This window comes from Pristiophorus japonicus, chromosome 11, assembly GCF_044704955.1.
Source record: "Pristiophorus japonicus isolate sPriJap1 chromosome 11, sPriJap1.hap1, whole genome shotgun sequence".
In the NCBI taxonomy this organism is placed as follows: domain Eukaryota; kingdom Metazoa; phylum Chordata; class Chondrichthyes; family Pristiophoridae; genus Pristiophorus; species Pristiophorus japonicus.
In genome coordinates, this window is record NC_091987.1 from 82,142,109 (window position 1) to 82,168,652 (window position 26,544).

Here is a 26,544-nt window from a genome sequence, read left to right on the forward strand (position 1 = left end):
TGCATGGTTACTGGTGGGTAGGGAGTTTGCATAAAATTACCCATTTCCACCCCTACCTTAGTCCATCTGCTACTGAAACTTCATTCATGCCTTTGTTACCTCCAGACTCGAGTATGTTCTCCTGGCCGGCCTCCAATCCATCACCCTCTTTAAATATCAGCTCATATGCTGCCCGGATCCTATCCTGCACCCACCACACCTTTCCTTGCTGACCTACAGTGGCTCCAGTTCCCCAATGCTCATCCCTCCCCAAGTCCATCATCTTCATCAAAGCTGCAATCTCCTTCCCCAAAACTCTGTTTTTTTGACTCCGGCTTCTTGTGCATCTTCCCATTCATTCACCCCACCTCTGGCAGCGTGCCCTCAACCGCCTCAGCTCCATGCTCTTGAATTTCCTCCCTAAACCCATCCGCCTCCCCATCTTCCTCTTCTCCTCCTTTAAGACTCTTCTTAAAACACACCTCTTTGGCCAAGCTTTTGGTCACATCTTCAGTTATGTGGATAGATTGGAGAAGCTGGGGTTGTTCTCCTTAGAGTAGAGAAGGTTGAGAGGAGATTTGATACAGGTGTTCAAAACCATGAGGGGTCTAGACAGAGAGAGAAACTGTTCCCATTGGCGGATGTGTCGGGAACCAGAGGACATAGATTTAAGGTGATTGGCAGAAGAACTAAAGGCAACATGAGAAAAAAAAATTTACGTAGCGAGTGGTTAGGATTTGGAATGCATTATACCGAGAGGGTAGTGGAGGTAGAGTAAATCGTGGCTTTCAAAAGGGAACTGGATAAGTACCTGAAGGAAAAAAAATTGCAGGGCTACAGGGAAACGGCAGGGGACTGGGACTAGCTGAAGTGCTCTTGGATGAAGGGACCGAGTATACTGAAGCCAAATTTGCTGACGGCACAAAGATAGATGGGAAAGCAAGTTGTGAGGACACAAAGAGTCTGCAAAGGGATAAAGATAGGTAAAATGAATGGGCAAAACATTGGCAGATGGAGTGTAATGTGGGAAAATGTGAGTTTATCCACTTTGGTAGGAAGAATATAAAAGCAAAATATTATTTAAATGAGGAGAGACTACAGAATGCTGCGGTACAGAGCGATCTGAGGGTCCTCGTACATGAAACACAAAAAGTTAGCATGCAGGTACAGCAAGTGACTAGAATGTTAGCCTTTATGGCAAGGGGGATGGAGTATAAAAATAGCGAAGTCTTGCTACAAATGTACTAAGTACAGTTTTGGTCTCCTTATTTAAGGAGGGATATACTTGCATTGGAGGCAGTTCATAGAAGGTTCACTGGGTTGATTGCTGTGGCTCAGTGGGTAGCACACTCGCCTCTGAGTCAGAAGGTTGTGGGTTCAAGTCCCACTCCTTGAGCACATAAATTTAGGCTAACACTTCAGTGCAGTGCTGAGGGAGTGCTGCACTGTTGGAGGTGCCAGCTTTTGGATGAGACATTAAACTGAGGCCCCTTCTGCCCCGTTAGGTGGAAATAAAAGATCCCCTGGCACTATTTCGAAGAAGAGCAGGGGAGTTATCCCTGGTGATCTGGCTAATATTTGTCCCTTAACCAACAGAGCAAAACAGTTTATGTGGTGATCATCACATTGCTGTTTGTGGGAGTTGCTGTGCGCAAATTGGCTGCCGCGTTTCCCACATTGCAACAGTAACTATACTCCAAAAGTACTTCATTGGCTGTAAAGCATTTTGAGACATCCGGTGGTCGTGAAGGGCACTATAGAAATGTAAGTCTTTCCTTTTTCTTTATGAAGGGATTGCCTTATGAGGAAAGGTTGGGCATTGGAGTTTAGAAGAATAAGAATAAGAATAAGAGGTGATCTTATTGAAACATTCTGAGGGGGCAAGATTCTGAGGGGGCTTGACAGGGCAGATGCAGAGAGAATGCTTCCCCTCGTGGGGGAATTGAGAACTAGGGGAATTGAGAACTAGGGGCATAGTTTCAGAATAAGGGGTCGGCAATTTAAGACGGAGATGAGGAGGAATTTCTTCTCAAAATATCGTGAATCTTTGGAATTCTCTACCCAAGAGAGCTGTGGAGGCTGAGTCGTTCAAGGCAGATATAGACAGATTTTTGAACTACAGAGGAGTCAAGGGTTATGCCATGATCTTATTGAATAACGGAGCAGGCTCGAAGGGCCAAATGGCCTACTCCTGTTTCTATTTCTTATGTTTTGTGCTGTAACCATTCTATGATCTCCTAATATCGTCTTCTATGGTTTGGCATTCATTTTTTCCCTTGCGCCTCAGTGAATCACTAAGATGTTTTATGTGTATTAAAGGTACAATGTAAGTGCGCGTTGCTGTTGAAGTGTTCAAAGCTCCTCACACAATGAATTATTGTGACTGTTGTTACATAGGTAAAAAACTTACAAAGGAAACCAGAGGATTGTCTGAGCCATGGAAATGCACCCAGAATGAGTCATCACTGAGTCAGGGGGAGGGAAAGAGAGAGATAGAAAACTAATGGAAATTATGTAAAACATTTGAAATGCATGTCTGTATCTCAGGGGGATTACCTTTTTGAAAGTACGTTCACAATTTTTACACTTAACTGCCAACTTAACAATGTCTAGTCTTGATTGGTTACATTCAAATTTCAAATTCACTATCTTTTGTGAGTTACTGGCTTTTTTTTTGAGTGCCACAGGTTTGTTCATTGTGAACAGCAGTATGTGTACTAACGGCTTTACATGCACAAAGAAGCCTTTGAATGAGATGGCTTTATGTTTCAAGTAAGGGACTGGTTAGACAGATGTATTTAAATTTCTTGAACTAGCTCAAATTTTCAACAGGATCACCTGATCTTGCTGACAGGAAGAATACCTATTTTTCTGTACTGGGGCAGCTCCCTGTAATGCTGTCTCTTGCTAATACAGTAGCAAGTTGTTTCCTGAAAATAATGTCCCCCCTCCCTGCACTCTGCCTCCCAAAAGGTACTGACGAAAGGTCGTTGACCGGAAACATTGGCCCTGAAATTCCAGCCTCCCCGGGTCCATACGGAGTTTCTACGGACCCGGGAAGGCATCGACAATGTCGGTTTCCAGCGCGCAATGCGCATGCGCTGGAAACCGGCATTTCCGATCTATCAAGTTTCTGGCATGACAGATCGTAGCCAGGTCGGGAGGGAGAGGACACTTGTAAGTGGAAATGACCAATATTTACGCTTACAAATGCCCTCAAAAATCTTGTGCCTGAAAAAGCAGGCGCATAGCCTACTTTTACAGGCGCAAGTGTTTTAAAAAACACAAAAACATATAAAAATAAAGTTATTAAAACATATACATACATATATTATCAGTAAAAACCCACCCCACAATGGTAAGTTTATTTTTTAAAAACTTATTTTTTTAAAAGCGGGAATTTTTTTAACGACATTAATAACTTTCATTTAAATGAATGTAGTGTAATTATTTTCTATTTTCTATTAGTGTTTTGGGTGTTTCGGACTCTATCACAATCTTAGTAATAGGAGCTTAGGACCCTGCGGAACTCCTATTGCTATGATACCTTACCTGATTGGCTGCCTAGACCAATGTGAGTCCAGCTCGAGGCCTGCGCACGTGTCGACGTGAACACACTGCGACTGGCAGTCGAAGGAGGCCACAGTGTCGGAAGGTTGAATGTGGGCACCAGCTTAAGGTAGGTGCGCATTTTTTCTCTAAAATGCCCGCGGGAAGGCCAAACCGGAATTTCAGGGCCATTAACTTTGTTTCTCCCTCCCAGATGCTGCCTGACTGGCTGAGCATTTCCAGCATTTTCTATTTTTATTTCATATTAGCCCGAGCATAATTTTTTTGTTTTTTCTGAAGAATGACACTAATTTTTCCTTAAAATGTAACTTTGAGGTAAAATCTGACTAATATAAATTACCATGAAATTAGCAAAATAAATGCAAATGAGTTTGAAATCAACAGAGTAAAAAAGGATCCAATTTATCATTTATTTTTTGTAAATGGGCAATTGATCTCCTTTGCTTGCCTCAACAAAGAGAGGTAGGTGTATTTTGCTGTAAATCTAAGTGCCATTGCCAAGGTTGTCTGTCAATTTCAGTTCACTTTCCATCTATTTATATAATCTGGTCAGCCTTATTGTATACTGCAGTCACATTTGATCAAACATATGGTAAGAGAATGGTTTACAAATCCTTGAAAATAAAAAAAAAACAGGAACAGGATGAATAGGTACAGAAGTTCACAACGGGGTCAATGTATAGTACAATACTTTAGTGCAGATCTGATTTTCCACACAATTTTATACGTCGGAAGCTTTTTGTTTCCCTGCCAGACACGAAGGGCCCAAGTTTCGAGCCGCGCCTAGAACGGCGCAGTCCCGACCTGGACGCCTGTTTCTCGCGCCACAAAGTGTGCCTAAAAAAAACCTCCGTATTCTCCACCTCCCTGCAGGTCCTCTGGCCTTCGGCGCGATGCAGCACGAGCTGTAGGGGGCGGAGCCAGGTCCCTGCGCTGAAAACAGTGCCGGGACCTCTGCACGTGCGCGCTACAGTGGGCACGCAAGTGCAGTAGCTCCAGGCGCCCGAAACTGTGTGGGAGGGGCCCGAAGCACGCAGCCCCTAGCCCTGGCCGAATGGCCTCACTGGGGCTGCGTGAATAAGGCTCCTCCCATGGCCAGCTCCTGCTTCCTCCCGACCCGACTCCCGCTTCCGGACCCGACCCGACTCCCGCTCCCTCCCCCGGACTGGACCCCCCCCCCCCCACCCCCGCGACTGGATCCGACCTGACCTCCCTCTCCCCCCCGACCCGACCTCCCTCTCACCACCCCCCCGACCCGACCCAAAGCCACCTACCTGTAAATCTGGTGCTGGGGACGTGCCCTGCCCGAAGTCTCGGGCCCGACCCGTTCAGCCTCCCTCCCCCTTCTCCTTTCCCCCCCCCCTCCAATCTCCTTCCCCCCCCCCAGCTCCTTCCCTCCCCCCCATCTCCTTTCTCCCCCTTCTCCCCTTTATCCCCTTCTCCCCCATCCCTCCCCCCTTCCCTTCTCCCCCATCCCTCCCCCTTCCCTCCCTCTGCTCCCCCCCTCTACCCACCTCCTCCCCCTCCCCTCGCTGTCAGAAACACAGACACTGACAGACAGAGAATGAGAGACACACACAGACAGACAGACAGAGAGATAGAGACACTGACAGAGACACACTGGGGGGGGGGGGGGGGGGGCATCCCAGCACGCTGTTGGAGGGCTCCCGGTGCTGCAGTCGGTAAGTAGAAAATGTTTTATTTATTGATTAAAAAAAATATTTCTTATTAATTTTTTTTGATTGATTTATTGGTTGATTTATTGATGTATTTATCATTTATTATTGATGATGGCTCTTTATTTGTAAAACTGAAATGTTTAATGTTTGTAAACTTCCCTTTAACCCCCCCCCCCCCCACCATTCCCTACGCCTGATTTGTAACCTACGCCTGATTTTCTAAAGTGTCGACAAGGATTTTTCGAGCGTACAAAAATCTTCACTTACTCCATTCTAAGTTAGTTTGGAGTAAGTTTTCACTGCCGAAACTTTGAAAACAGACGTAAGTGGCCGGACACGCCCCCTTTTGGAAAAAAAAATTCTGTTCCAATGTGAAACTGTTCTAACTGACTAGAACTGGAGCAAACTAAATGACGAGAATTCCGATTTCTAAGATACTCCGTTCTACACAAGTTGCTCCTAAAAATCAGGAGCAAATCATGTGGAAACTTGGGGCCTAAGTGTGTGCAGAATGTCAGCAATAGGCCAGGATCTTAACAGCATCCAAAAGACATTATCCACACCGCAGCATACTGCTGGGTATACACAAGAGTCAACGTAATGAAGTTAATTCTAGGCAACAATCACATCAACTGTTTAGGGTGGTTATTCCCTTACCTGACAGCAAAAAAAACAGACATAAGAACATAAGAATTAGGAACAGGAGTAGGCCATCTAGCCCCTCGAGCCTGCTCCGCCATTCAAAGAGATCATGGCTGATCTGGCCGTGGACTCAGCTCCACTTACCCGCCCGCTCCCCATACCCCTTAATTCCCTTATTGGTTAAAAATTTATCTATCTGTGATTTGAATACATTTAATGAGCTAGCCTCAACTGCTTCCCTGGGCAGAGAATTCCACAGATTCACAACCCTCTGGGAGAAGAAATTCCTTCTCAACTCGGTTTTAAATTGGCTCCTCCGTATTTTGAGGCTGTGCCCCCTAGTTCTAGTCTCCCCGACTAGTGGAAACAACCTATCTGCCTCTATCTTGTCTATCTCTTTCATTATTTTAAATGTTTCTATAAGATCACCCCTCATCCTTCTGAACTCCAACGAGTAAAGACCCAGTCTACTCAATCTATCATCATAAGGTAACCCCCTCGTCTCCAGAATCAGCCGAGTGAATCGTCTCTGTAGCCTCTCCAAAGCTAGTATATCCTTCCTTAAGGAAGGTGACCAAAACTGCACGCAGTACTCCAGGTGCGGCCTCACCAATACCCTGTACAGTTGCAGCAGGACCTCCCTGCTTTTGTACTCCATCCCTCTTGCAATGAAGGCCAACATTCCATTCGCCTTCCTGATTACCTGCTGTACCTGCAAATTAACTTTTTGGGATTCATGCACAAGGACCCCCAGGTCCCTCTGCACCGCAGCATGTTGTAATTTCTCTCCATTCAAATAATATTCCCTTTTACTGTTTTTTTTTCCAAGGTGGATGACCTCACATTTTCCGACATTGTATTCCATCTGCCAAACCTTAGCCCATTCGCTTAACCTATCTAAATCTCTTTGCAGCCTCTCTGTGTCCTCTACACAACCCGCTTCCCCACTAATCTTTGTGTCATCTGCAAATTTTGTTACACTACACTCTGTCCCCTCCTCCAGGTCATCTATGTATATTGTAAACAGTTGTGGTCCCAGCACCGATCCCTGTGGCACACCACTAACCACCGATTTTCAACCCGAAAAGGACCCATTTATCCCGACTCTCTGCTTTCTGTTCGCCAGCCAATTCTCTATCTATGCTAATACATTTCCGCTGACTCCGCGTACCTTTACCTTCTGCAGTAACCTTTTGTGTGGCACCTTTTGGAAATCTAAATACACCACATCCATCGGTACAACTCTATCCACTATGCTCGTTATATCCTCAAAGAATTCCAGTAAATTAATTAAACATGATTTCCCCTTCATGAATCCATGTTGCGTCTGCTTGATTGCACTATTCCTATCTAGATGTCCCGCTATTTCTTCCTTAATGATAGCTTCAAGCATTTTCCCAACTACAGATGTTAAACTAACCGGCCTATAGTTACCTGCCTTTTGTCTGCCCCCTTTTTTAAACAGAGGCGTTACATTAGCTGCTTTCCAATCCACTGGTACCTCCTCAGAGTCCAGAGAATTTTGGTAGATTATAACCAATGCATCTGCTATAACTTCTATCATCTCTTTTAATACCCTGGGATGCATTTCATCAGGACCGGGGGACTTGTCTACCTTGGATCCCATTAGCCTGTCCAGCACTACCTCCCTAGTGATAGTGATTGTCTCAAGGTCCTCCCTTCCCACATTCCCATGACCAGCAATTTTTGGTATGGTTTTTGTGTCTTCCACTGTGAAGACCGAAGCAAAATAATTGTTTAAGGTCTCAGCCATTTCCACATTTCCCATTACTAAATCCCCCTTCTCATCTTCTAAAGGACCAACATTTACTTTAGTCACTCTTTTTCTTCTTATTTTTCGGTAAAAGCTTTTACCATCTGTTTTTATGTTTTGCGCAAGTTTACTTTCGTAATCTATCTTTCCTTTCTTTATTGCTTTCTTAGTCATACTTTGCTGTTGTTTAAAATTTTCCCAATCTTCTAGTTTCCCACTAACCTTGGCCACCTTATACGCATTGGTTTTTAATTTGATACTCTCCTTTATTTCCTTGGTTATCCACGGCTGGTTATCCCTTCTCTTACCGCCCTTCTTTTTCACTGGAATATATTTTTGTTGCGCACTATGAAAGAGTTCCTTAAAAGTCCTCCACTGTTCCTCTATTGTGCCACCGTTTAGTCTATGTTCCCAGTCTACTTTAGCTAACTCTGCCCTCATCCCACCGTAGTCCCCTTTGTGTAAGCATAGTACACTCGTTTGAGACACTACTTCCTCACCCTCAATCTGTATTACAAATTCAACCATACTGTGATCACTCATTCCGAGAGAATCTTTTACTAGGAGATCGTTTATTATTCCTGTCTCATTGCACAGGATCAGATCTAAGATAGCTTGCTCCCTTGTAGGTTCTGTAACATACTGTTCTAAGAAACAATCCCGTATGCATTCTATGAATTCCTCCTCCAGGCTACCCCGTGCGATTTGATTTGACCAATCGATATGTAGGTTAAAATCCCCCATGATTACTCCCATTCCTTTTTCACATGCCTCTATTATTCCCTTGATTTTTGTCCGCCCCACCGTGAAGTTATTATTTGGGGGCCTATAAACTACTCCCACCAGTGACTTTTTCCCCTTACTATCTCTAATCTCCACCCACAATGATTCAACATTTTGTTCATTCGAGCCAATATCATCTCTCACATTGGTGGGGACATGCAGTGCCTGGCCTTAACTCTACTGAATAAACTTATTAATTAATATTACAAGCTTTAAGGTTTCATTCCAGTGAGGAACAGTGCCCAAGTGCCTTCAACACTAAGCTCCAGGCCTTTCATCATTTCAACTCCTCTCAACTTCAATACGTGATATTCTGGAGAATAAATGGACTAATTTGGAGAAATTATGTTCCCAGCACATAATATTGCCCTTTCTATGTTTCTATAGCAAGAAAGGGGTACTGAGGGAATGATCAGCCATGATCTTATTGAATGGCGGTGCAGGCTCGAAGGGCCGAATGGCCTACTCCTGCACCTATTTTCTATGTTTCTTTGGAAGTCCATATCAGGAATCTGAGCATACATTCTCCACCATTTTCCACCCATTCATTTTAATGGATGGAAAATGGTGGGGAGCATCTGGCCAGATTACTGCTACAACTTCCTGGTGGGTGCAGTTCTACACCCTCATTGCAAATTTATAACATTACCCATTAAATATTTCAGACAGTTCCCTAATGGTTTAGTCGCTTAGAGTTGTGCTCAGCCAGACAGACAACAAAGGTCTCAGGTTTAGCTCCTGCTTTTTGCTAGTTAGCAGATCACAGCCAGGAGAACAGGAGGGTACTACAATTACATCTGTATTGCAGTTAGGGTTAGGGTTAGGGAGGGGAGGGGAAATTAATCAAAGTTCCTGCTCCGTGCACTATCGAGTGACCTCTGGTGGAAAGTGAATGTCAGATGAGGATAAGGCTCAGCCAAGATGTCTCCAAGGGCAAATAACCTGCCAATACTCATTCGCTAGACTTGCACGACACAAATTCCCTCAGGGCATGTCACCTCCATCAGGAGAGGAAGTAGAAAATTAATAAAATTCACAACACATCAGTACAGGACTATAATTAGCCTTGCATTGCTAGTTTTGTTCATAGCGCACATACCCAAACAAAATATTTAATTGAAAATCAAAACATGATTTTAAAAAAAATTGTTTTTGCATTGTCGTACAAAAGTACAAATTTCAACATGTACAGGCTGTACTTGGCACAGTCACATTCTGCACCTTATGAATATGGTAATGACTCGTTAGTGATGTGAATAGCACAGTTGTGTGCCAGTTCTGTCGCTCCAGCTAGCCTTAGAAACTTTCAAAAACATACAGTAAAAGCTTGGGTCCCTGCAATTTCCCGCCCCCCCTCAGTTTTATTTCCTCCCCAGACTATTCACCATTCCCTAGCTGAGAATCTGAACAATCGATGATTTGAAGAAATTGTGCTCTTGGCAGGGAGCCTCGCCCACAATAGAACATAATTGGGAAACTGTGGGCGCAATCCCCACAATTTTCCATTCACCCCAAACATTTCCCACCATGCACTCCTGGTGGACGAGACTCCGTGCTGGGAGAACACATCTGTAAAATCAGCCCTCTGATGTACAATTAGATCTCTGCTTTAATGCTGTCCCTTACCAAACCAGTGGAGTAGGGGAGTTCTCCTGCTGTCCTGGCCAACATCAAAAAGAACAGCTTAACTGGTCATTTTCTCATTGCTGAGAGATCTTGTTGTAAGCAAATTGATTGCTGTTTGCCTATGTAGCAACTGTGAGTAATTAATCAATTGGTTGAGAAGTGGTTTTGGATGTTCGAAAAATGTTAAAGCCACCTTATAAATCCAAGTTCTTTCTTTCTAGATAGCGTGTAAGAAAAGGCTTTGCAGTTCCCAGTCATCAATCCCAGTGGGGAAAGACCGGTTCTCTCCTTGCAACTTCCCCAACAGCATGTGGGAGATTGGGAATTTGGATGCAAAGCATTGTTATCCTGAATGCATGTCCGAGTACTGAGTGTCGCAACACCTGTTAATAGCCAGTCAGTGGCATCCTGCTAATTTAATATAAACAAAATTTTACAGAAAACTACCAGCCATTTTTCACACCACTTGATGTACTAGCTGGCTAAACGCTTTAATTTTTACCATGCCTTTTTTTAAAAAAAGATCTTAAATTTTCAATTTCTTTCTCTTTGTGTTTAGTCTATGTACTGAATGCAATATCAATTTTCAACGGGTTTGAAAAATAATTTGTGACACCCAAGAAATTAAAATCCATGAATAAGGTGTATTTTCAGGGGTGTTGGCAAGTCTTGATTTGAAATGGCTGCAATTCTACTGGACTCCAATAAAAGAAGCTTTTGAACATTTTGCTTTGTTTCTGCAATAATGACTGGCACCCCTGCTGATCCAGAAACAACACTCTACATACTGCAGCAACTAAAACTATTTTAAAATAACTGCACATCTAACTAATCTCGTTAAGACCGGGGAAAGTACACAAAGGCTAATATAGAAAAAATATTTCTCTGGCCTGAATGGGGCAGGCATATATTGAAAGTCCCTCTCTCGCTGATGGGTCCCATCTCTGTCATCACGTGGCACTTTGTTTACAATCAATTTGCCACATACCTTAGATGTGCAATTGGTGACAAATTGATTATAAATGTGCTAGAAACTCACACAAACATCACTTAGTTTAAAATAAAGAATTGCTGTACTATAGACACTTATATACCTGAAAATTGGGCACATAATCTATTGTGAGCTTTGAGTGATTATTGATGAAATACTGCCTGCGGGTCATTGAATTTAAACCCATTTACATGGGAACAGAGCTGCTTCTATAGATCCTGTTCCACCACCGCTGTACATTCATATTCCTCGCACTTCGCAGCTCTTTCCAGTGAATTTCTTCACATTACTCTGCAGTAAACACCATTGCTGCATTCAAACCATCTGCGGTGCAATTTGACCTCAATCAGATTTGTGTAAATATCCTGGACTGCCTTGAGCGAGAAGCTGCCACAGAATTGCTGGGGGATCTAATTAACTTTGTATTGGAACTCGATCTTATGTATAAACACAATAAAAGGACTCCACTGTGATCACTTTCAGCCAATTGTTTTAGGCTGTTTAATATGGTATCAGTTGCAAAATGATTGATTAAATGGACTGAGGTACAACGTATTGTACAGGGAACATGATTGTGTACCTGACCGGGCTATCAAACATACACAAATCCAAAATATAAAAACATAGAAACATAGAAATCTACAGCGCAGAAGGAGGCCATTTCGGCCCATTGTGTCTGCGCCGGCCGACAAAGAGCCACACGGCCCTTTGTCAGCAGCCCTAACATACAAACCCATGAACAATAACGAAAAGCAAAGAGCACCCAGCCCAACCAGTCCGCCTCACACCACTGCAACACCCCTTATACTAAAAACATCTACACTCCACCCCAACTGGAGCCATGTGATCCCCTGGGAGAGGCAAAAACCAGATAAAAACCCAGGCCCGTTTATGGAGAAAAAATGTGGGAAAATTCCTCTCTGACCCATCCAGGCGATTGAAACTAGTCCAGGAGATCACCCTGGCCGTATTCTATTCCCTGCAGTACTTACCATCATATCTGCACCGACCAACAAAAGGTCATCTAGTCTAACCCCAATTACCAGCTCTAGGTCCGTAACCCCACGGGTTACGGCACTTTAAGTGCCCATCCAACCATCTCTTAAAAGTGGTGAGGGTTTCTGCATCTACCACTCTGCCAGGCAGCGAGTTCCAGATCCCTACAACCCTCTGTGTAAAGAAGCCCCCCCTCAAATCCCCTCTAAACCTTCAACCAACCACTTTAAAACTATGCTCCCTCGTAATAACCCCCTCCACCAATGGTAATAGTCCCTTACTATCCACTATGTTCAGGCCCCTCAATATTTTGTACACCTCAATGAGGTCTCCTCTCAACCTCCTCTGTTCCAATGATAACAAACCCAGCCTATCCAATCTGTCCTCATAACTAAGATTCTCCATTCCAGGCAGCATCCTAGTAAATCTCCTCTGCACCCTCTCTAGTGCAATCACGTCCTTCCTATATATATATATATATATATTTTTAAGCAGTTTATTTTTTACCTTTCCTTTCTGAAGGCAATTACTTAAGGGGTACAGTTCCACAGGTGTGAGGAGACCTCTGGTACTTGGCTTAATTGGCCACCCTTCACTTTGAGACTGGAATGTGGATGCTAGCAGGTTGAGTATGGATAGTTTCAGTCCAGCCGACCGCCAGCACATGCACAGTTTTCAGCAGAGATAACTAGCAGTAATTCTGGCTGAGTTTTCCCCAGCCCAGCGGCAGGGAGGTCAGCATCACATCAAATGTTCCCCATTCAGGCCAGAGAAATCATTTTTCTATTGTTAGCCTTTGTGTACCTTCCCCAGCACTATGGGCTCAATTTTCCCCAGTGACTTGCGCCGTTTTTTTGGAGCAGGCTACCTTTTTGGGGGAAACTTTTTTTTTACTTAAGCCAATCAATTTTGGTTAGTTTTGTTTTCAGCCAAAGGGGGAGTAACCTGCCACCTGCGCCAATGCTGGCCATTTAGGCAAGTTTGGCCAGCTGAGAGTTACTCCAGTTCTGCTGAGAGAGACAGAGAGAGAGAGACAGAGACGGAGAGAGATGCGTTGCGAGCTAACTGTATGTTTCACTTGGCAGCCTCAGCTCGCATTGTGTTCCTTGTTACCATGGCAGCCCGATCTTTTTGGCGCAAATCAAGGCTCCACCCCCAAAACTGAAGGACAGGTTAGGCCACGCCAAAATGAAGAAATCCAACGGGGAAACTTAGAACTTGTATTTTTGGCGTACTTGGGCCCCCCAAAAAATGGGCGTAACTCTTCAAGTACGGCAAAAAAAAGCTTTGGGGAAAATTGAGCCCATTGTTCTGTGCGGCCTATTTCTTTCAACGTGTGGTCCCTTTCAATTTCTGCACGGCTTTTAAAATGCAAAAGCTTGTGAGCGGCGGGATCCTGCAGATTACTACACAGCCGCGCGTACACCTTAGAGGGAAAATTGGTCTCAGCCCTAATTTTGGCTCGACTGAAATCTGATAATGAACATAAACTTTGGAGATCAAATCTGGAAGCTTCTTGGTCATCCCCATCACCCCAGTAAAATAATAATGGTAAATGCTGGGTTGTCTCAATAGCTGGAATGATTATGGTACAGTTTGAGCGTCCAAAATCCGGAGTTCCAGAATCCGGAATGTTCCAGAATCCGGAGTCCAGATCGATTGGTGGCAGGGTCGTCCGGAATCCGTAAAATGTTCCGGAATCCAGACCCACCGACCCTGCCGACCTCGAGGTCCCGCCACTGCCTAACCTCGGGTCTCGCCTCACCGTCCCTCGCCTCGCTGCCACCTGACCTCAGGCCTCGCCGCCGCCCGACCTCGGGCCTTGACTCACCGTCCCTCGCCTCGCCGCTGCCCGACCTCGGGCCTCGCCGCCACCTGACCTCGGGCCTCGCCACACCGTTCCTCGCCTCACCGCTGCCCGACCTCGGGCCTCGCCGCCACCTGACCTCGGGCCTCGCCGCCACCTGACCTCGGGCCTCGCCACACCGTTCCTCGCCTCACCGCTGCCCGACCTCGGGCCTCGCCTCACTGTCGCCCGACCTCAGGCCTCGCCGCCACTGCCCTTATCTTAAGGTCTCCTCGCTGGCCCAACCTGAACACCTCCTCTGCGATGGGGCCGCCCGACCAGCTCTTCGGCGGGCCTCACCCGACCGCCTCCTCGGCGGGGGGGCCCGCCTGAACTCTTCCCTGGCGGAGGGGCTCCGGCCGACGACCTCATCGCCCGGCGAACACCACCCCTGCTGACGTTCCAAAATCCAGAAATACCCGAACCTGGGCTCAGGTGTTTCCGGATTTGTGACGTCAGAAAGACGTTCCAAAACCCGGCAAAACGCAAAATCCGGAACGGCCTCGGTCCTGAGGGTTCCGGATTCGGGGCGCTGCACCTGTAGTGAGTAGGAGAGCCAAGAAGATCCTTGGTTCGATCACTGGCCTGTACCAAGTTAGCTGAAGTTTACCAAGGTGGTAATAGGATCCTGATCATTATCCAGATACCTCTCCAGAAAGTCTGTGGATGTCAGGGGAGGGGAGGTTTGGGCTTGGCTGTGGTGCTGCCCAAGGTGAAACAGCCTGTCAGCAATCATCGTCTAGTCTCACATATTAAAAAAATGGCTACCGAGGTGAGCTACTGGAGGGTAGCCAATGCATGAGGAATCAATACATTCAGCAGAGGAGGAAATGTAGAAAAAAGAATAGTGAAAAAAATCCTTGTCATTCAAGATTTACCTGCTCTAGTATAAGCAGCTTTACCCCTGTTTATATCTTCACAGAGTACATCTGCCAGAGACACACACGTTTAGTTTACAAGCTATGAATGGTAAGTGATTTAATTTTTATTTGTTAACCTTCCACTTTACAGCTGTGCACAAATCTCAACTGCAATGTTGACCTTTTAGTTCTTTGATTAGCAAGTCAGCAACAGCAAGTGCAAATACAAAGGACCTGTTTTTTCCCTATTTTATTTTAAACTGCCAATTAGTGTAAAATGTGCGGTTTTTGTGCACATTGGGAATTTGGCCGAGACTGCCCAAATTAATTACACTTACAGTGGAATTCTTCAATGGCCATTAGTGAAATGTTCTCATATGTCTGGGCTGGATGTTCAAGTCCCGCAGGGAAAAAGGACAGCGTTCATGCACATTTTGTATTTCAGTTGAGTCTCGATGAAATTCAGCCTGGAGGACATTTAGCAATTTAACAAAGGAAGCCATTTTTTGTCACCAGATTTGAAGTATTCACGATTCATTCTTTGAAATTGTTCCCAATTAGCTTCTCAGCAAAGAAATGGTGAGAAGTAAAAAGAATTTCAGTCTGGCTTCTAACTCAGTTTTTCATGCAAAATAGAAATGAAGATTTGAGCTAAGAGCAGTAGAAAGCGAATGTGCACCTGAGCAGGAATGAACTGATTTCAAATGTGTTGTTGGTGCTTATTACAGATATGTCCTTTACAGCTTCTCATTATAAAAGAAAAATTGGCCCCTGCAAACAATGACAGTGCTGTTTAGTGCCGGCCCAGGCAAGTTTCAGCCTCTGCAGCCATAAGCATCCACATTTTACATTGGTTTATACCTATTCAATGGTGGTTAACTTATCACTACCTTCAACTGTAGAAAATGTCTAAATGTTGTTTGTACAAAATTAAAGTCTTCTTACCAAGATGTAAAATGGAATTATCCCACACAATTCCTCTTCTATTCACTCCATTTTTTATTATGTTTGCTATCCATCTGCTTTTAAAGTGTTAGTCAAGTTTTCAAATATGCTCTCACTAAACTGTGAGCAGGAATGGGAGCTCTGGCTGATTGGCCCGCTGTTCCTCGCTTTCACGGGGAGGAGGAAAACAATGTCAATTGTAGCAACCATTTTAGCTACGCTGATGCATGGAATCTTCCAGAACTGTATAGCTTGGTACTGTCCCATGCATCAGGAGGAAGTACTTGGTCCCACCTCCTCTACCAAGGTCATTTTCTGATTTTGTCCTAATGATGAGGAACCTCGCTCATTGAAGGCACATATTGGAAATTTAGGCATGCGCAGAGCATGATTTTCCAACTCCCCTGGAGCGCTCCCAACACCATCCCAGTTTGGATCAGGAGCTCAGGTGGAATCAATATGGTGAAGGACAGCTAAGTGCTAATAGGACACTACTCAACTAATGTCCAATTGGAGACCTTATCAGAAATTCTGTCCTCGTCTTATAATAGGGAAACACAAGTTATTGTAGATTTAATTGAACTTAAATATCAAAAGGTAGTTTATGAATCATATAGAACAGGAAGCCCTGTTGGAATTTGTATGTTTCAATGAGATCACCTCTCATTCTTCGAAACTCTAGAGAATATAGGCCTAGTCTACTCAATAGGACAATCCCCCCCCCCCCACCCCCCCCCGCCCCCATTCCTATCCCAGGAATCAAGCTGGTGCACCTTTGATGCACTTCTTCTATGGCAAGTAAATCCTTCCTTAGGTAAGATCAAAACTGTACACAATACTCAAAGTGTGATCTCACCAGTGCCTTATATAACTGCAGTATGACGTCTTTACTCTTGTACTTAAATCGTCTTGAAATAAAGGCCAACATACCAAATAGCTTTCCTAATTGCTTGCTGTACCTGCATGTTAATGTTCAGTGATTTGTGTACAAGGGCACCCAGGTCCCTCTGAACACCAACATTTCCCAATCTCTCACCATTTAAAAAAATACTCTGCTTTTCTATTTTTCCTACCAAAGTGGATAACTTCACATTTCTCCACATTATATTCCATTTGCCATGTTCTTTCCCATACACTTAGCCTGTCTATATCCCCTTGAAGCCTCTTTGCATCCTCCTCACAACTTGCATTTCTACCTAGCTTTATATCAGCAAAGGTGCCCTCATCCAAATCATTGATATAGATTGTGAATAGCTGAGGCCCAAGCACTGATCCTTGCTGTACCCCACTAGTCACAGCCTGCCGCTGTCCAGTTGGGTGGGACTGTAAGCGTCGAGTTCCATTCTTATCTATCTAATTGTAGCCGGTGAATCACCTATAATGGTTTCTCTTCCCGCTCCCGCATCGTTACCTCTGGTGTCCCTCAAGCATCTATCCTTGGCCCCCTCCTATTTCTCATCTACATGTTGCCCCAAGGCGACATCATCTGAAAACAGTGTCAGTTTCCACATGTACGCCGATGACACCCACTACCTCACTACTCTCGACCCCACCACGGTCTCTAAATTATAAGGCTGCTTGTCTGACATCTAGTTTTGGATGAGCAGAAATTTTCTCCAATTAAATATTGGGTACACTGAAGCTATTGTTTTCGGTCCCCGCCACAAACTCTGTTCCCTAGCCACTGACTCCATCCCTCTCCCGAACTTCTGTCTGAGGCGGAATCATATTGCAAGTTTGGTGTCATATTTGATCCTGAAATGAGTATTCAACCACATATCCGCAGTGTAACTAAGACCGTTTATTTCCACCTCTGTAAAATCGCTCCTCTCTGCCCTTGCATCTGATGCTGAAACTCTCATCCATGCCTTTGTTACCTCTAGACTTGACTATTCCAACGCACTTCTGGCTGGCCTCTCACATTATACCCTACGTAAACTGGAGGTGATCCAAAACTTGGTGCAAGTTAGGACACGGGCAGCCAAGTCCTGCTCACTCCTCACCCCTGTGCTCGCTAACCTACATTGGCTCCTGGTTAAGCAATGCCACGATTTCAAAATTCTCATCATTGTTTTCAAATTCCTCCATGGCCTTGCCCCTTCCTATTTCTGTAATCTTCTTCAGCCCCACAACCCTCCTCCCTCTGTCAGAGATGTCTGTGCTCCTCTAATTGTACCCTCTTGAACATCCCTGATTATAATCGCTCAACCATTGGTGGCTGTGCCTTCTGTTGCCTAGGCCCCAAGCTCTGGAACTCCTGTCTAAGCCTCTCCACTTCTCTACCTCTCTTTCCTCCTTCAAGGCGCTCCTTAAAACCTACCTCTTTGACCACCAGCCTAATTTCTGCTTATGTGGATCGGTGTCAAATGTTTTGTCTCAATAATATTCCCGTGAAGCTCGTTGGGATGTTTCACTACGTTAAAGGCGCTATATAAATGCAAGTTGTTGTTGCTGTTGCCAACCCGAAAATGACCCGTTTATTCCTACTCTGCTTTCTGTCCATTAATCAATCCTCAATCCACGATAGTATATTATCCCCAATCCCATGAGACCTAATTTTACTTAATAATCTCTTGTGTGGCACCTTATCAAATGCCTTTTGAAAATCCAAATGAACCACATCCACTGGTTCCCCCTTATCTATTCTGCTAGTTACAACCTCAAAAAACTAACAGATTTGTTAAACATGACATTCCTGTTGACTCTTCCCAATCCTATTATTTTTTCTATGTGCCCTGTTACCACATACTAAATAATAGATTCTAGCATTTTCCCTACTACTGATGTCAGGCTAACTGGTCTATAGTTCCCCATTTTCTCTCTCCCTCCTTTCTTAAATAGTGGGGTTACATTTGCTATCTGCCAATCCGCGGGAAGCGTTCTAGAATCTATAGAATTTTGGAAGATGACAACCAATGCATCCACTATCTCTGCAGCCACCTCTTTTAAAACCCTAGGATGTAGACCATCAAGTCTAGGGGATTTATCGGCTTTCAGTCCCATCAATTTCTCCAGTACTACTCCAGGATATAGAAGGTAAGCTAAAAGAAACTCTTGCATTTATATAGCGCCTTTCATGGCCTCAGGATGACCCAAAGCACTTTATAGCCAATGAAGGAAAAGGGGAGGTGCAAAGAGACCTGGGTGTCATGGTACATCAGTCATTGAAGGTTGGCATGCAGGTGCAGCAGGCGGTTAAGAAAGCAAATGGCATGTTGGCCTTCATAGCAAGGGGATTTGAGTACAGGGGCAGGGAGGTGTTGCTACAGTTGTACAGGGCATTGGTGAGGCCACACCTGGAGTATTGTGTACAGTTTTGGTCTCCTAACCTGAGGAAGGACATTCTTGCTATTGAGGGAGTGCAGCGAAGGTTCACCAGACTGATTCCCGGGATGGCGGGACTGACCTATCAAGAAAGACTGGATCAACTGGGCTTGTATTCACTGGAGTTCAGAAGAATGAGAGGGGACCTCATAGAAACATATAAAATTCTGACGGGGTTAGACAGGTTAGATGCAGGAAGAATGTTCCCAATGTTGGGGAAGTCCAGAACCAGGGGTCACAGTCTAAGGATAAGGGGTAAACCATTTAGGACCGAGATGCGGAGGAACTTCTTCACCCAGAGAGTGGTGAACCTGTGGAATTCTCTACCACAGAAAGTTGTTGAGGCCAATTCACTAAATATATTCAAAAAGGAGTTAGATGAGGTCCTTACTGCTAGGGGGATCAAGGGGTATGGTGAGAAAGCAGGAATGGGGTACTGAAGTTGAATGTTCAGCCATGAACTCATTGAATGGCGGTGCAGGCTAGAAGGGCCGAATGGCCTACTCCTGCACCTATTTTCTATGTTTCTATGTTTCTAAGTACTTTTCAAGTGTTGTCATTGTTGTAATGTGGGAAACGCAGCAGACAATTTTTACACAAGATCACTCAAGCAGCAATGAAATAAATGACCAAATTGAAGGATAAATATTGGATTGGCCAGGACACCAGGAAGAACTCCCCTGCTCTTCTTTGAAATAGTGCCGTGGGATCTTTTTACATCTACCGGAGAGGGCAGACCGGGATTCTATTTAACATCTCATCTAATAGCATCTCCAACAGCGCAGCACTCCCTCAATACTACCCTTGCTACTATTCAAAAGGGGATTGTCTCCTCAAAGCTCCACTGGCCCCCAGAGACTGCTGTGTTGACTTTTGACTCCGGTCCTCAGTTTCACAGCTCTCCCTGGGATCCTCCTATTCTACAGGCTCATCCCCAGCATGTCTCCCAACTGTACACTCTATTCCTCTGACTTTTGCTGTTGTAGGCCTATAATTGCCTGGAACTCTCTCCCACACTCAAGTGGACATTCCACCCCCTCTCCCCTTCTTCAAAAGCATCTTAAAAATCCCATCTCTTCCATGGTGATGCAGGTTCTCCCACTTCTTGAGATTTCCCATGACCTGCCCAGTGCACCTTTTCCTCCTTTATAAGTATGAATACAAGTTGTTTGAGTTGCGAAATGGCCATTACTGAAGACACCTGCAGTTTTTATTATATAGCATTCGTCATAAATTAATACTCAAATCTTGATATGGGAACCTTTAAGTTACACAGAGACTAAAACAGTTAATAATCTGTGATATTGACATGTAATTAACATTTTAATAACAAGTTAGGAAATATATTTTCTTCCAATCCCTGCTATAGCATGTCTTCCAATAAGGCACCTACATTGAGTGCCTCTCTGTTAATGTTTCAATTTCTCCAATCGTGTTTCCGCCCCTGCCACAGCACGGAAACGGTCATCATCAAAGTCACAAGTGGCATCCTCTGCAACTGTGACCATAGTAAACTATCCCTCCTCATCCTTCTTGTCCTCTCTGAAACCTTTAACACGATCGACCACACCATGCTCCTACGCCGCCTCTCCTCTGTTGTCCAGCTATGTGGGGCTGCCTTCGCTTGGATCCAATCTAACCTATCCAGTCATAGCCAACATACCCCCAGCAATAGCTCCTCTTCCAGCCCTCGTGCCTTTACCTAGATCCTTGGTCCTCTTTTTCTCATCTACATGCTGCTCCTTGGCAACAGGCACAGGTTTCCAGTTCCACATGTACGCTAATGACACCTAACTCTATATTTCCACAACCTCTCTCAAACCTGCATCTGTGTTGTCAGACTGCTTGTCCGAAATCCAGTCTTGGATGAGCCACAATTTACTTTAGTTACACTGTCGCCCCACCACAAACTTGCTCCAAAGTCCACCACCCTCTCTGGCCACTGACTCAGGCTGAACCAGACTATTCACTACATCGGCAGCCTATTCAAAGAAAGAAATACATGCATTCCTATATTGGCACAGACACAATGGGCCAAATGGCCTCCTTCTGCGACGTAAATTTATGATTCTATTGTAATGTAGGAAACGCGGCAGCCAATTTGCACACAGCAAGCTCCCACAAATAGCAATGTGATAATGACCAGATAATCTGATTTTAAGTGATGTTGATTGAGGGATAAATATTAGCCTAGGTCACTGGGAATAGTAAAATATCCCAAGGTGCTACAGAGGAGCGTTTTCAAACAAAATCAGACACCAAGCCACATAACTAAATATTAGGACAGTTGACCAAAAGCTTAGTCAAAGAGGTAAGTTTAAGAAGTGTCTTAAAGAAGGAGAGAGAGGTAGAGCGGCGGTGAGGTTTAGGGAGGGAATGCCAGAGCTTAGGGTCTCAGCGGCTGAATGCATGACCGCCAATGGTGGAGCGATGAAACTTGGGATGTTCAAAAGGCCAGAATTGGAGGAGAGCAGTGATCTCGAAGGGTTGTAGGGCTGGAGGAGGTTAGAGAGATTGGCGGGGGAGGGAGGCCATGGAGTGATTTGAACACAAGGTGCAAATACTGAGCACGTTTCTCTTAATTACTTTTGGCAGAAGAGTGATTTCTTTGAAAGAGGTTAACAACTCTCCAAAAATGATGGAGCACGCGTTGATCATTCAGCCATTAGTGTTCCACAGCTGAACTTTAAGACCTAAAATGTCAGGGTGAGCTGGTGATAGCACTCTCATTGCTGGATTAGGTCGTGGGTTTAAACCCCATGCTAGAAACTTAAGAACATAGGAGCATCAGTAACAGGAGGAGGCCATTCAGTCGCTCGAGCCTGTTCCGCCATTCAATTAGATCATGGCTGATCGATACCTCAATTCCACTTTCCCACCTTAGCTCCATCTCCCTTGCCGATCAAAAATTATATCAATCTCAGTTTTGGGAGCTCCAATGGTCCCCCAACATCCACACCCTTTGGCGGGGGGAGGGGGGGGGGGAGAAAGAGAGAGTTCCAGATTTCCACTACCCTTTGTGTGGGAAAAGTGCTCCCTGATTTCAACATAAAATCCAGATTGATACTTCAGTGCAGTACTGAGGGAGTGCTGCACTGTCTGAGGTGCCTTCTTTCGGATGAGCCATTAAACTGAGGTCCCGTCTGCCTATTCGGGAGGATGTTAAATCTCACGCCATCATTTAAAGAGTAGAGAGTTCACCTGGTGTCCTGGACCGCAATTAACATCAGAAAAATAGATTATCTGGTCATTTATCTCATTGCTGTTTGCGGGACCTTGCTGTGCAGAACTTGACTGCAGAGTTATCTACATTACAACAGTGACTACACTTCGAAAGTGCTTCATTGGCTGCAAAGCGCAGGTCGTGAAAGGCGCTATATAAATGCAAGTTATTTACTTCTTAAATCTCCACAAATCCTTACACAGGAGGTATAGCGAGTGGGACTCATTTAGCAATTCCACCTTGTTTTCCAAATCTGAGTACGTGTTAGTGTGATTTCTGAAGTGGAGTGAGGAAGTTCATGCTTGTGAATTGCCTAAAGATTCGGCTATCATGATCTCGGCCCCGGACAGACTTTGAACAGTAACTGACCCTTTGACCATCAGCCAAGTTAAACATATAACCCAGTAACGGCAAGCACTGCAACTTTTTGCGGTCAGTTGTTTTTGAAACTTGTTTTATTTTTTCTTTCTTAACACGTGCATGATATACAATGAGACTCAATTAAAGGGACATTGTCTTCACAGAGGAGAGTGGGGTGGGGGAAGTGTTCTGGAAACCCTTGTTCTGGGAGGGAGAACACCCCCATTATTTGGGTTATGGGGTTGTCACGTGCAACTGACACGGTGACACAAGTTACGCTGTCGCTCTGTGGGATTGTTAATAAGAGTATGAGAAAGGTTTTCCATAAACCTTTCTGTATCAAGGCTACAAAGGTCTCGAGCAGAATTTCCTTGAGCTTTTCACACTCAGCCACCACAAGAACATAAGAAATAGGAGCAGGAGTAGTCCATTTGGCCCCTCGAGCCTGCTCCGCCATTCAATAAGATCATGACTGATCTGATCTTGGCCTCAACTCCACTTTCCTGCCTGTTCCCATAACCCTCGACTCCCCTGTAGTTCAAAAATCTGTCTATTTCCACCCTGAATATATTCAATGACCCAGCCTCCACACCTCTCTGGGGTAGAGAATTCCAAAGATTCACGACCTTCTGGAGAAGAAATTCCTCTTCAACTCCATTTTAAATTGGCGACCCCTTATTCTGAAACTATGCCCCCTAGTTCTAGATTCCCCCACGAGGGGAATTATTCTCTCAGCATCTACCCTGACAAGCCCCCTCAGAATATTATGTTCCACTAAGATCACCTCTCATTCTTCTAAAGTCCAATGAGTATAGGCCCAACCTGCTCAACCTTTCCTCATAATCCTCGTGAACCTTCTCTGAACTGCCTCCAATGCAAGTATATCCCTCCTTAAATAAGGAGACCAAAACTGTACGCAGTATTCTAGGTGTGGTCTCACCAACAGTTGTAGCAAGACTTCCCTGCTTTTATATTAAAATATTTCCTCTTTCTATCCTTCTTATCGTGCCAATGCCTTCTGGTGAGGAAAGGTGTGAGAATTCGAGAAACAAATTGGGGAGAACATTCGAAACCAAAAGAATTTATCAGCAAAGGAACATCAAAACACAACCAATCTGTCCAAGTGCCCGATGAGAGAACTCAACAGGGAGCTGCGCGATACTGTTGGCAGGTTTAGGAGTTGTGCCTTGTACTTATTTCCGTAAAGTCACTTATGAGGGTACAAAGCAAAATTCATACCTATAAAAGCAGTTATATATAATTGTTTTGCAGGAGTGTAGCCAAGTTTGTTCATATAATTGCCTTTGCAATATCTGTGTTGAAACAACAGTCCTCAAAACTTCTAAAAATGTGCCTGGAAGTCCGGTCATCCCTCGAAAAGGACAGCTCTCAGTACAACTTAAAAAAAAAACTTTCCAATGCTCTCCTCTTCTGAAAGTGGTGACTCGTATTGCCTTGGGACATTTGATACGTTAACGGCACTATATAAATGCATGGTGTTGTAGTTGTTGATACAGTTCTAGACACTGGCTGTCCTCTTGTACCTCGTCCAAGTACCTGTCCTCCATGTGTAAGCTTGGATAGCAAAGATAACCCTGCTTCTTTTCTCCACTGCCAACCATATCCTAAAAACCTAGTTTCTCTCTCTCCTCTCATGCCCTCTCGAGCTCATCTTGTCGATGAGACTCACCTCCTGCTCTGTCCCCCATTTCCCATTAAACTGCTGACCACCCAACTTCCCTTCTTAGTACCCATGCTAACAGACATTGTATATTGTTCCCTTTAAGGTAAGTGGTAAAGGGGAGTGAAGGCAATTGAGGAGGAAAGGTGGTGGGGGAGGCGTGGTGGGGAGGCAAGGTTAAAGGAGGCCCAAGGCTTCTATCTGAAGACTGGAGGTGTACTTCTGCTTCTCCTGGCCCACAAGGAAACCTAAAAAATAATCTGCTCTGGACCTCTCCTGACATATTTGACCTGACGGAAAAGCCGTTACTGCTCGCCTGCTCAGGTCTCCGATTTAAATTGCAGTCAGGTCCAGATTACATCCCTCCCAATTGCCCCCCCCGCCTTCCTTCACCCGCGCCCAATTATCCCCCTGCCTGCCAATCGATCGTTTCTCTCTCCCACCCCACCCCATCGCCGCCCCCCCCCCCGCCAAGAGGCAGCGGCCTGAAATTGAAATTCTCTTCACCGCCGAGTTGCCATGGGATATCCAGCAGGTGTCTACAGTTTGCCAGTCTCATGTTCATGAGGCCCGAGGCCCAATATCGGGTGTGCTTCGGGCCAACCCGTTCCAGTGCAGGGAACAACCGCAAACCAATATCTAGGTTTATTACTTTCAGAATCAACGGTCTTTATAATTTGAAGTGTTATAAAGTGGAGTTTAGATAGATATTAAAGAACACTGATGAAAATGAACTGCTGCGGGGTCATTTCCAAGTCAGAAACATGCTACAAGTTTGCCAACGATCTTTTCAATATACTATTTTAAGAGTTTAATATAGAAGTCTTCGTGGTAGTTTAAAATGGAATATGATCTTCATGCAGTAAGCATGCTTTAACCTTGCACGTTTGTGTCTGATAGACAAACACTTATTGCATGAAGAGTGACAATAATCAAAGCATGTTAAAAAAATCAATTTTCATTCAGTGATCACCAACTGGATTTACTGGATTTGATACAATTGAATTGGCAAACTGCCTGCTATAATAAACAAGCCTCAAGTAATGCTGGATCCTCTTTATTGAATTAATGCTTGACTCAATTATTTGATATAGGAGACCAGGCTCTGTCCAGACCATTAGCAGAAGTTTGAACATAGCTTCCATTGATCCTCCCTGTTACCAGAAACAACAAACGGAGTAGAAAATAACAGGAAATAACAATCTACAAAAATGCTTTGAGCCACAGTCTAGTTTTCGTCTCAGGATCAACCCCTCATCTGTACTCAGTTAATTGATCTTGGTAATATTGGGTACACAAATTGACTTTGGGAAGAGGAATTTAATTCATCCATGGGTTATGCTCTTGATTACGGGGTATTAGCAAATGTACCTATATGGGGATGATTGGAGTTGCCTGTAATGCCCCTACTGATACCTACTGTCTACACGTGAAGAGCAGCCACTTCACAAGTTATAATACTCCAACAAGAATCAGAACTTTTCAAAAGAGTGGGTTGGGAAAGTTGGAGGAAAAAAAACTTGTGTTTCTGTTCAAAAACACCTGAATTCAAGCAAGCTCACAAAGTCAACATTGTTGTAAAGTGGAACCACCTACAACATAATGATCCTTTTAGCCCCAGGAAATGACTTTCTTGCGTCTTTAATTACCTATAATAGGGATTAATTATTTTTTTTTCTTTTTTTACACTTATGGTTGTCATTCAGGCCTGAACAAATCTTTCTGCTTAAGCTTAAATAAATATCTTTACATTTCTCTCTTGTCTCACACACTCTTTTCCGCTTTTCGGGCTTGTTATATTCACCGTTGCTGTATATTCTATAGGGTTATGTAATTATGGTATAAGGTTATGAGTAAATTCATCATTAAGGAAAGGCAGTGAGGGGAAGTGTCGAGTGATAGTAAATGGGGGAGAGGCAGGGGCTATTCAGACCAATGGGATCTAATTACAAGGAGACCTCACTGGCCTAGGGAGACAGGTGTAAAATTTAAGACATGCATCTTCGATCAAAGTATGCTGTCTGAGTCTGTGTCTGAGTCTATTCTAATAGAACGCAAATGCAACATGGTGGTAGTTGGTGGTGATTTTTTTGTTCATCTGGAGATCACAGGAAATTGGAAGAGAGAGCTTACCAGTTATCTAATGGGAGTAAAAAGGGTAAAAGAAAACTTTTAAATTGGTAAGTGTGGAGACTCGGCATGAAAGCCAGATAAATGGTTTTGTTCCATATTAGCCCAATAGATACATTTGATTTCAGTAAGCCA

The 26,544-nt window shown here is 44.3% G+C and overlaps 1 protein-coding gene and 1 long non-coding RNA gene across 2 annotated transcripts in view; one reads left to right on the forward strand and one right to left on the reverse strand.

The window, feature by feature from the left end:
* Nucleotides 1–26,544, reverse strand: part of alcama (activated leukocyte cell adhesion molecule a) — a 338,861-nt gene that overhangs the window by 123,166 nt on the left and 189,151 nt on the right. The gene's annotated exons all lie outside the window — the stretch shown is intronic.
* Nucleotides 3,569–25,305, forward strand: LOC139276116 (uncharacterized). The gene is made up of 3 exons (XR_011595815.1): nucleotides 3,569–3,658; nucleotides 14,809–14,855; nucleotides 23,630–25,305. It is a non-coding gene; the product is annotated as an uncharacterized lncRNA (long non-coding RNA).